The sequence below is a fragment of the Pinus tabuliformis genome, chromosome 3_2 (genome assembly GCF_031772625.1).
Source record: "Pinus tabuliformis cultivar Carrire ecotype Pingquan chromosome 3_2, CPIR1, whole genome shotgun sequence".
Classification (NCBI taxonomy): domain Eukaryota; kingdom Viridiplantae; phylum Streptophyta; class Pinopsida; order Pinales; family Pinaceae; genus Pinus; species Pinus tabuliformis.
Genome location: NC_142302.1, coordinates 586,855,106 through 586,866,120, shown reverse-complemented (window position 1 = coordinate 586,866,120; position 11,015 = coordinate 586,855,106). Strand labels below are relative to the sequence as shown.

General features: G+C 37.7%; 1 pseudogene across 1 annotated transcript; it reads left to right on the top strand.

Annotated features, from left to right (window-relative positions):
* Positions 1-7,383: 7,383 nt before the first annotated feature.
* On the top strand, positions 7,384-9,653 carry LOC149181926 (E3 ubiquitin-protein ligase CSU1 pseudogene; annotated as a pseudogene). The gene is made up of 2 exons (XR_016257575.1): positions 7,384-7,538; positions 8,983-9,653. The product of XR_016257575.1 is annotated as an E3 ubiquitin-protein ligase CSU1 pseudogene (transcript).
* Positions 9,654-11,015: the final 1,362 nt, after the last annotated feature.

The window sequence follows — 11,015 nt, the reverse complement described above, 5'->3', positions numbered from 1 at the left end:
CAATCAACCATTTCATAATTTTTAATGGTAAATAATAAAGACTCAACAGCGCAGTTTTTAATGAGTATAAACTAGTATAGATGCATTTCAAATCTAAATCTATCAAATTCCCAAGAAAAAATCAAATCTTTTGAAGTACAATTGTTTTTTGAATCTAAACCTTAACACCAAAAAAAATTTGATCTTCTCAAACATAAATAATAGAAATATACACCATTCAATAACACATATCTCACATATATCAATAGACACACGAAGTGGATATATCTGCCATTACTCTTGAATGTGGCACCTCATCACTGTTTTACTTTATATTAGTCATTCGAGTGCAGAGTAAAGCTATCACAGACACAGCTTGACTGATTTCTTTTAAATTCAATTCTATTTTTGGCTTTTAAATTTTAGCTATGGAGCAGAAATTAAGTAGGGTTCTCACGGTGTAAGGTTTTTATTCTATTTATAATTAATTACGCCATTTCAACTGTAGAGTTTTGATGTTAAACCCATCAAGTAGCACTTGACCTTCATTCACAGAAATTAAAAACAGTACTTTTGAGAAGCAATTCATTAAACTAAAAATCGAAGTTCAGGGTATGAAAATGCCATGTAAAATCATGTATTGGATACCTTCAATGGGGTCATAGAAGCGCTCGACCAGAGAAACTATAGTACTCTTTCCCGACCCACTTCGACCAACCATAGCTACAGTTTTTCCTGCTGGAATGTTCAATGAGAAACGACTGAGAACAGGTATCTCTGGTCTAGAGGGATATGCAAAACTCACCTGTGTCGCTTCAGACCTCAGGGCAAGCGACTCTTCACTGATCAGAACATTCTTCACTGATGATCTAATGGCTGGAGATTATTTAATCATCTAACAATCCATTCTGGGGTTGGGTCTGCAACTCCAGGTTGGTGAAAGAGGTGGTCAACTATCAGGCGGACAAAAGCAACGCATTGCAATAGCCAGAGCGATGTTGACGAAACCGGCCATACTACTTTTGGATGAAGCAACCAGTGCTCTGGACTTTGAATCAGAAAAACTTGTTCAGGAAGCCCTTGAAGGTTCATGATAGGAAGAAGAACAATAGTTGTGGCACATCGTCTCTCAACCATTAGGAAGGCTAATCTGGTGGCAGTTGTTCAGCAGGGGAGCATTTTGAAGATGGGGACTCACGATGACCTTATCTCAAAAGGGGATGACGGGGCTTATTCAACATTGATCAGACTCCAAGAAACTGCCCATGAGCTTGGTAACAATGCAAGAAAGAACAGTGCCAGGTAAAGGTTTTATCCCAGAATGTTAATTCAATAATGGCACATTGTGGTTAACCTATGCAATAGTTTTCTCACTGAAAGTCCATAGAATTGGAATTGTTTTGCTTCTCCCATAAATCCTCTCACCTTCTTTATAAAATTGTAATTTTTTTTGCAGTCCCATAAATCCTTGGGGCCTTCTTTGTAAAACTGTAATTATAATGCTTATCCTCAACTTCTTCTTCATAAAATTATACTTGTTTTGTTCGTCCTTAGATTAGCAGTTTGTGAAATTATAATTGTTTTGTTTGTTTATAGATCCTCAGGGTTTTCTTTGGAAAATTATTTAGCAGCTGCCAAGTTTTTCTGGTTTTATTACAGTGAAAGATTTTCCACCAAACTGTTTGGATGCCTTCTCATACAATCCTTCATTTTTTTTCCTCAAATTATAATGGTTTTGTTCGGTCCAGAGATAAATCTTTTTTCTTAAATTGTAGTTGTTTTGCTCCTCCCATTAACCCTTCTAGTGTTTATTGGTACTTTAGATGTTACTCTGTAGAAGTTTATGGACTTTTACATTTTGTCACATTCTGAATGACCCACTCATTCATCACCAAGATAGAAAGGAAACTTGTTCTGTACCTTCCATAAATTCTCAGTATTTATCAGTTTGAATGATCCTGGGAAGAAAGGGGAAATAGAATGAACATATATTTGTATTCTCATTTTGATTTTTTGTTTGTTTGCCCATTTCCAGGCCCTCCAGCGCAAGGAATTCTGTGAGCTCGCCCATAATTGGAAGAAATTCTTCTTATGGCTGATCTCCCTATTCCAAAAGGCTTTCAGACTTCTCAACTTCCGATTTCAGCACATCTGTCAATGTCAACTCAGCACACAAAACAGAGAAAGTACCCTTCATAGAGCAGGCAGGGTCATTCTGGAGACTAGTCAAGATGAATGCCCCAGAATGGGCCTATGCCCTACTAGGATCTGTAGGGTCCATGGTCTGTGGTTCCATAAGCGCACTCTTCGCTTACATCCTGAGTGCCGTGCTGAGCATCTATTACAACCCTGATCTGTTATACATAAAAAATGAAATCAAGAAATACTGCTTCGTTCTGATAGGGATATCGTTCGGCGCCCTCGTTTTCAATACGGTGCAGCATTCCTTCTGGGAAATCGTTGGCGAGAATCTGACCAAGCGAGTCCGACAGACAATGCTCGAAGGTGAACAAAACGGTTTCCATGAAAAAATTCAGATTGACATGGCATTCTGAAATTGAGATAGAAGAGCACATGATTTTCTTCTTTTATCTTCTTCTGAAGATTCAATATATGCATTGAGTGCTACCTTACCAATGGAGAAAAGTAAAATTTAGATATTACATCAAAATTTAGAAAGTCATACTTCTTAGACTGAAAAATTATTTTCTCAATTAGCCTACGATATTCTGAGGATATTAACATTGTTGTTATTGGACAGTTTGAAGTCCTTGATAAGAAACTGAGATTTTTTATTCCATTTTGCTGACCAGGCAGTAAAAGTGGTTACAACAATGCTTTCAAAAGGTTATACCCTAGGAAAAGATACTTTAAGCAAAGCCAAAGAGTTAGACTAGAAGTATCAAGTGATGGACACTGCTGCAGCAAATGTGGCAGATTTTGGCAAATTCTTCGGAGAGATATCAAAAGTAGCTTTGATTACAGCTAGGCATGCAGCTTGCAATGCAGGAACAGCTCCTGTCAACAACAGTTATTTTACAACAGGAGCACTGATGGTGATGGGGTTCTTGACAGGGCAGCCAAAGCTGCTGCTAATTTTGGTAATAGGAATAATGCAGCAAAGAAGTATACTTGAAGTATTATGGCACTATCAAGTTAGAACTGTAATGTAGTGGTGTTGGCCTTTAGGTTTATCTGTCTCATAATTAAGTATGCATGTAATGTTGCTTACCCTACCATAGTCGTTCTTGTATCAAATCAATTTTATGGTCTCTGTATATGTGTTTAAATGTCTGATCTTTCTGCAGCCCTTCACATTGAGATACACTATATATCTGTGGGCTTCAACCCCCAAATGCATGCTAGATAGCTGTTGACACCAACTAACATCAAGAAATTGGAGACGCTTCAGACCACTCAAGCGGTTGGGCAACTTTTTGATGTTTGTTTTGGATAAATTTAGGAACTTCAAATGTTTTAAGTTCCCAATAGATGTGGGCAATGACTGGATGGAAGTATGACTTAAATCTAACAAAGTCATCTAAAAAAAATAAACAACGTCTTCGTTCTAGATTTTTATTCATTCCTTCAAAACATTTGTTAATTCTGTCCTGAATTCCCTTTACACCCCCTTCTTTTTCCTCAGACACTTTTATCTGTCTGCACGTCGATAGCAGCAGCTCTTCAATGACAAATTTTGGTGATAAAATTTCATGAAGAGGGCAATGCATTAGGAGTATTTTCATTTACTTATTTTTACTCTTTTATATTTTTTATTTATTTTTATATGTGGAGGAACAATGTTCAAATAAATTTAAGAAGAAATCGGTTTCCTCAAAATAGCATTAATACTACACTTAGATCTAGACCTTGCTTACCCTGCCATAGTCGTTCTTGTATCAAATCAATTTTATGTTCTCTGTATATGTGTTTAAATGTCTGATCTTTCAATTTTGTTTTAAGGTCTTTGATAAATGAGTACCATTCATGGGTAAACGACAATACTTTTTTCCTGTTCTATAGTTCCAAGATCAAGATTGGATCATGTAGATTACCTCAAAGGCCATTTTGGTCAAGGATATTGGGAGTAACCTAGAATAAGATTTTACTTGTGAAAAGAAAGGAAAATAATGAAAAACAAATTTCATTTATTTCAACTGTTTTGTAAGAAAAAGTCTTAAATATAATCTTACTTTACAAACTGTCTGTAAATAACTATTTTCTGAGAAGGAAGATCCTACCCTTTAAATTCTACTTATTCCTGTAGTTTTGTAGAATAGAAGTAGCTTAAAAAGGCCACCTACCTTGCCAATGGAGAAAGGAGTAGTCTACCTAGGCAGAGGAATGGCCCGGTTTCCGTCACCGCCCAGAAAATCGTCCTGCTCCGGCCGTCGGCAATCCCTCCGCCCTCCGCCACCCTCCCCTAGCTCTGCCACCCTCCTTCTCTGCCACCCTCCCATGGCAATCCTGACATTTCCTGATAGAAAATCTGATCGGTGCTGGAAATCTTGACATCCCCTGACAGATCGGATCCGAGCAGGAATTACAGCCGTGGAGAGTTATTGCCATTTCCAATTCGAAATGAGGAATTGCGATCCCGCGGGCTGCTCACTCACCTTCCCCCTCGACTTGGCACTTCCGATTTCAGCACATCTGTCAATGTCAACTTAGCACACAAAATAGAGAACGTACCCTTCATAGAGCAGGCAAGGTCATTCTGGAGACTAGTCAAGATGAATGCCCCAGAATGGGCCTATGCCCTACTAGGATCCGTAGGGTCCATGGTCTGCAGTTCCATAAGCGCACTCTTCGCTTACATCCTGAGTGTCGTGCTGAGCATCTATTACAACCCTGATCTGTTATACACAAAAAATGAAATCAAGAAATATTGCTTCATTCTGATAGGGATATCGTTCAGCGCCCTCGTTTTCAATACGGTGCAGCATTCCTTCTGGGAAATCGTTGGCGAGAATCTGACCAAGCAAGTCCGACATACAATGCTCGAAGGTGAACAAAACAGTTTACCTGAAAAAATTCAGATTGACATGTCATTATGAATATAGTCACATTCAGATTGACATGGCATTCTGAAATTGAGATAGAAGAGCACAAGATTTTCTTCTTTTATCTTCTTCTGAAGATTCAATATATGCATTGAGTGCTACCTTACCAATGGAGAAAAGTAAAATTTAGATATTACCTCAAAATTTAGAAAGTCATACTTCCTAGACTGAAAAATGATTTTCTCAATTAGCCTATGATATTCTGAGGATATTAACATTGTTGTTATTGGACAGTTTGAAGTCCTTGATAAGAAACTGAGATTTTTTGTTCCATTTTGCTGACCAGGCAGTAAAAGTGGTTACAAAAATGCTTTCAAAAGGTTATACCCTAGGAAAAGATACTTTAAGCAAAGCCAAAGAGTTAGACTAGAAGTATCAAGTGATGGACACTGCTGCAGCAAAGGTGGCAAATTTTGGCAAATTCTTCGGAGAGATATCAAAAGCAGCTTTGATTACAGTTGGGCATGCAGTTTGCAATGCAGGAACAGCTCTTGTCAACAGCAGTTATTTTGCAATAGGAGCACTGATGGTTGTTGGGGTTCTTGACAGGGCAGCCAAAGCTGCTGCTAATTTTGGTAATAGGAATAATGCAGCAAAGAAGTAGACTTGAAGTATTATGGCACTATCAAGTTAGAACTGTAATGTAGTGGTGTTGGCCTTCAGGTTTATCTGTCTCATAATTAAGTATGCATGTAATGTTGCTTACCCTGCCATAGTCATTCTTGTATCAAATCAATTTTATGGTCTCCGTATATGTGTTTAAATGTCTGGTCTTTCTGCAGCCCTTCACATTGAGATACACTATATATTTGTGGGCTTCAACCCCCAAATGCATGCTAGACAGTTGTTGACACCAGCTAACATCAAGAAATTGGAGACGCTTCAGACCACTCAAGTGGTTGGGCAGCTTTTTGATGTTTGTTTTGGATAAATTTAGGAACTTCAAATGTTTTAAGTTCCCAATAGACATGGGCAATGACTGGTTGGAAGTATGACTTAGATCTAACACAGTCATCTAAAACAAATAAACAACGTCTTCGTTCTAGATTTTTATTCATTCCTTCAAAACATTTGTTAATTCTATCTTGAATTCCCTTTACACCCCCTTCTTTTTCCTCAGACACTTTTATATGTCTGCACGTCGACAGCAGCAGCTCTTCAACGACAAATTTGGGTGATAAAATTTCATGAAGAGGGCAACACATTAGGAGTATTTTCATTTACTTATTTTTACTCTTTTATATTTTTTATTTATTTTTATATGTGGAGGAACAATGTTCAAATAAATTTAAGAAGAAATCTGTTTCCTCAAAATAGCATTAATACTGCACTTAGATCTATACCTTGCTTACCCTGCCATAGTCGTTCTTGTATCAAATCAATTTTATGTTCTTTTTATATGTGTTTAAATGTCTGATCTTTCAATTTTGTTTTGAGGTCTTTGATAAATGAGTACCATTCATGGGTAAACGACAGTACTTTTTTCCTGCTGTATAGTTCCAAGATCAAGATTGGATCATGTAGATTATCGCAAAGGCCATTTTGGTCAAGGATATTGATAGTAACCTAGAATAAGATTTTACTTGTGAAAAGAAAGGAAAATAATGAAAAACAAATTTCATTTATTTCAACTGTTTTGTAAGAAAAAGTCTTAAATGTAATCTTACTTTACAAACTGTCTGTAAATAACTATTTGCAGAGAAGGAAGATCCTACCCTTTAAATTCTACTTATTCCTGTAGTTTTGTAGAATAGAAGGAGCTTAAAAAGGCCACCTACCTTACAAATGGAGAAAGGAGTAGTCTACCTAGGCGGAGGAATGACCTGGTTTCCGTCACCGCCCGGAAAATCGTCCAGCTCCAGCCACCGGCGACCCCTCCGCCCTCTGCCACCCTCCCCCAGCTCTGCCACCCTCCTTCTTTGCCACCCTCCCATGGCAATCCTGACATTCCCTGATAGAAAATCCGATCGGTGCTGGAAATCCTGACATCCCCTAACAGATCGGATTCGAGCTGGAATTGCAGCTGTGGAGAGTTATTGCCATTTCCTATTCGAAATGAGGAATTGCGATCCCGCGGGCTGCTCACTCACCTTCCTCCTCGACTCGGCACCTCCCGCTTTGCAATTCCTCCGCTCTGCAGCTCACCACCCAGGGACAATTCGGTGACACCTCCGACTCTGTTAACGACCGATTGACACATGCACCATTTATGTCCTGTATTTGTCGCCGGCAATCGTAAATCCCCGAGTTAGGGAAGATGCCGCAGAGGCATTCAAAGAACAACAATGACTTGGCGTTCTTTACATACGACGAGAAGAGAAAGCTTAGGTATGGTACTCAAAAGGAAAGGCTCAACAAGAACTCCATTAAGCCCTTTGATGCCTGTTCTCTGTGCCTGAAGCCATTGATAGACCCCCTCTGCTGTCAGAAGGGCCACCTGTTCTGCAAAGAATGCATTCTAGAATGCCTGTTAGCGCAAAAGAAAGACATCAAGAGGTTAGATTCGTTAGCCTGAATAAACCCAGTTTTTAGTTTTGAACTTTTTGGAGTATTGAGTATTGTTTTCCCTTGATTTGGGCAAATAGGTTCCTGCTACCAGTGTCTTATAGGATGCTATAAGGGTTTTCTCTTTGGGTGTTACTGGTCCTCTGTCGGGAATTGTTCCTGTATTAGGGTTTTTCATGGAATCCTCCAATTGGTTTGTGGGCATTTTCTGTCCCATTTTTTACGTTTTGTTTTGGGTAATGAATTCTTGTTATTAGGTTTCTTGGGGAACTATGCAAGATCGAGAAATATCAGAGAGAACATATAATTTTTAGATGCGTTGCCCATAAAAACATGCATTGTAAATTAAATATAAGTAATGTCTCTTCTTTTCCACAACTACTGGCAAGTGAATATATAGGTTGGTTAGGGAAACTATAGGACACCAATACAGAACAAGTAAAAACTAAAGTCAAATGATGAGGCGCGATAAACCTTCCTTTTTGTAATTAAATACTCTTTTGACTTGATAGGCATTAACTTCCTTACAAGATCCTCATTACAATCAGGCTGTTTTTAAGCTGTGAAGCTGTGACCGATGGCATCCATTTTATCAGAGTCACCTAGGACTTCCATCTAACATTTATCCACCAATGTTGCAGCATCAACACAACCCACGGCCTGAAACTATTTGGTCAACTGTATTGAGGGTCAAGGCTACCAGATTTTAACCGTGTCATCATCACTGCAAGTGCTTCAACTTCTTTCCAAACTACAACTTGTTGTACTGGTTACTAGACCTTCTTTGCCTGGGTAGATGATCTCCCTCCACCTGCCAGAATAAAGCTCTTATGTCTATCCAGGGTCTATGTTATTTTCTTTGAAGGAATCATATGGTTACATTTTGTATGAATGGCACTGCCTTTTGATTTGTTGGGAATTTCAGATCTGCATCAGATGGCCAACAGGATTATAACATTATTCCATTTATTTCTTGATGGCTATTGTTAATCTGGATTCAATGGAATTTGACATTTGTATGGCTTAGTTATCATAGTACCAAGGTAGATTACAATTGACATTAGTCTGCTTTGATGGCTCTTGTTAATCTGGATTCAATGGAATTGGACATTTGTATGGCTCAGTTATCATAGTACCGAGGTTGATCACAATTGACATTAATCTGCTTTGAGCTTTGGATGCCACTGTGCATATTTTGACTATGGGGTCATATTATTCGTTGCATATAGTTTAAGCTAGAAGTTTGGATACTACATGGTAGAAACGAGTGTTGTTGGGATTGTATCCCTATTCATTATCAGTAGAATGACTAGTTTAGGTTGCCGGCACTTCAATGTTGAGAGTACAAAATATCTGATATATTTAGGTTTTTAATTTAAATTTTTTATGAGTGGGTATTGTAAGTTGCTGGTGTTATCGGTGTATGATTTGACAGGAAACTTGCAAGCTATGAAGCACATCAAAAACAGGAGGAGGAGGAAGAAGAGAAGCTGTTGTTAAAGAGGCAACAAGGAACTTGATGCATTTGATCAGCAAAACAATGGTGTTGTACCTCAATATAATGACAAAAATCACATTCGAGACAAAAATAGTTTTCATGGGGCCAATAGTGTTAAAGTGACTTCATTTGAAGCGGAGGCTCTTCAGACAATGAAAGCATTTTGGCTGCCATCAGCAACTCCTGGGGCTCAAGCAAAAGTTGAGGCACCTTCACTTGATACAATCTTCCCAGAGGGTAAAGAGAAACTGAAGTTGAAGTCTCTTTTTCTAGTTATTTTTACCAAGGATCCACATGATAAAAAATCTGAGGTTTTGGGGGCTAGTTCTATTTGCCCTAGTTGCAAAGATACACTAACAAATAGGCATACACTAATGGCAATCAGCACTTGTGGCCATGTTTATTGCAAAAAGTGTGCAGAGAAATTTGTGAAATTAGATGGGGTTTGCTTTGTCTGCAATAGAAGCTGCAAAGAAAAGCATTTGATCACCCTGGAAAAAGGAGGTACTGGATTTTTTGGTCACGGGGACCACTTGGAGGCAACCGATTTTAAACATGTTGGAAGTGGTTCTGGCATGGGACTTATGAGGCCAATAGTTAAAACATGAACATCAAACTCATGTTGAACTACTATGTACAAATATGATTAAGCAGTCCTCGAATTTTAGTTTGTTGGATTTCATAAATTTGACCAAATAAAGCTTGATTTGCTTTTGTGTTCTAATTTTGAGGCTCTTATGCATCTAGAGTTTTAGGATGACGGTGCATCTCTTTTCAGGCATGTGATCGAAAAATCATGCAGGCATTTACTTTTTGCTACATATCATCCTAAGCTTTCTTTAAGAGGGTTTAGAGGATTTAATTCTATTTTGTTCTGATATATATATTAGTCAGCCTTGTTCAATTAGCATGGTTCTAGGAATATGATAAGCATGGTATTAGTATATATGTGGCATTTGTATGAGAATATGGTTGCCTCTATGTCTGAATCTATTGGATAGTATGTATGCTGTAATAATATCCTGGGTGAAGTTCATGGAATCAAATATTCTTGACTAGGGAACGAAATACGCTAAAACATCAGTTTTCAAGAGATCAGTCCTAGTGTTGTATGTATCATTTAATTGCGATACAAAATATCCGATTTCTGATGCCATTGATCTTTGATTGGGCTTAATATGTAGTTTGCTCTTTTTCAGTATCTTAGCTTTTCTGCTTGGGGGCTACTGATATCCATGGGTGACCAGTGATGAATTTGATAAAATAATTTCTATGAAAAACTTTGTAATGCTCACTTATTGAACTCGGCCCCAATCTCAATCATATCTCTCACATGCTTTTCTGTTGCTCAAGTCAATTCAGCAAAAATCTTACCAAGAATGGACACTATGTTACTTTATGTAGATTTGATTTTTGTTGTATTTTCGTTATTGATCATTATGAAGGAAAAAGGAAATGTTCTATTAAGCTTTATAGAGAAAACTGGAAGTCTTCGAGGCTACAGATGGCAAAATCCCTCGTAATATTGGCGTGATATACATTAATCTTTATAACATATTTAACAGATTGAAAAGACTGATTTCTGGAGTTGCAGACATGTTACCAAGTTCAATGAAATCAATTCTTAACAGCGTAAATTTTATATATCAGGACTTTGTATGTAGTAGTCCATGGAATAAAGCTAATTTCCAGCACTCAAGTTCAATTAAATCCATTCTTAATAGCGTAAATTTTATATATAAGGACTTCGTATGTAGTAGCACCCCCTTCTTTGATGCCTAAATATGAAAGTTGAATGTTTCAATGGAAAAGGAAACATCAAAGAAAATAAAATATGAATGCACACCATGTAAAATACAACTCCCAAGAAGTAGATTCTCCCAAAATATAGTATTTTTGTATTTTCCTTCTATTGTATTCATCTTAGAATCCACATCACCCAATTGTGTTGCAATTATACCATAAAGTGT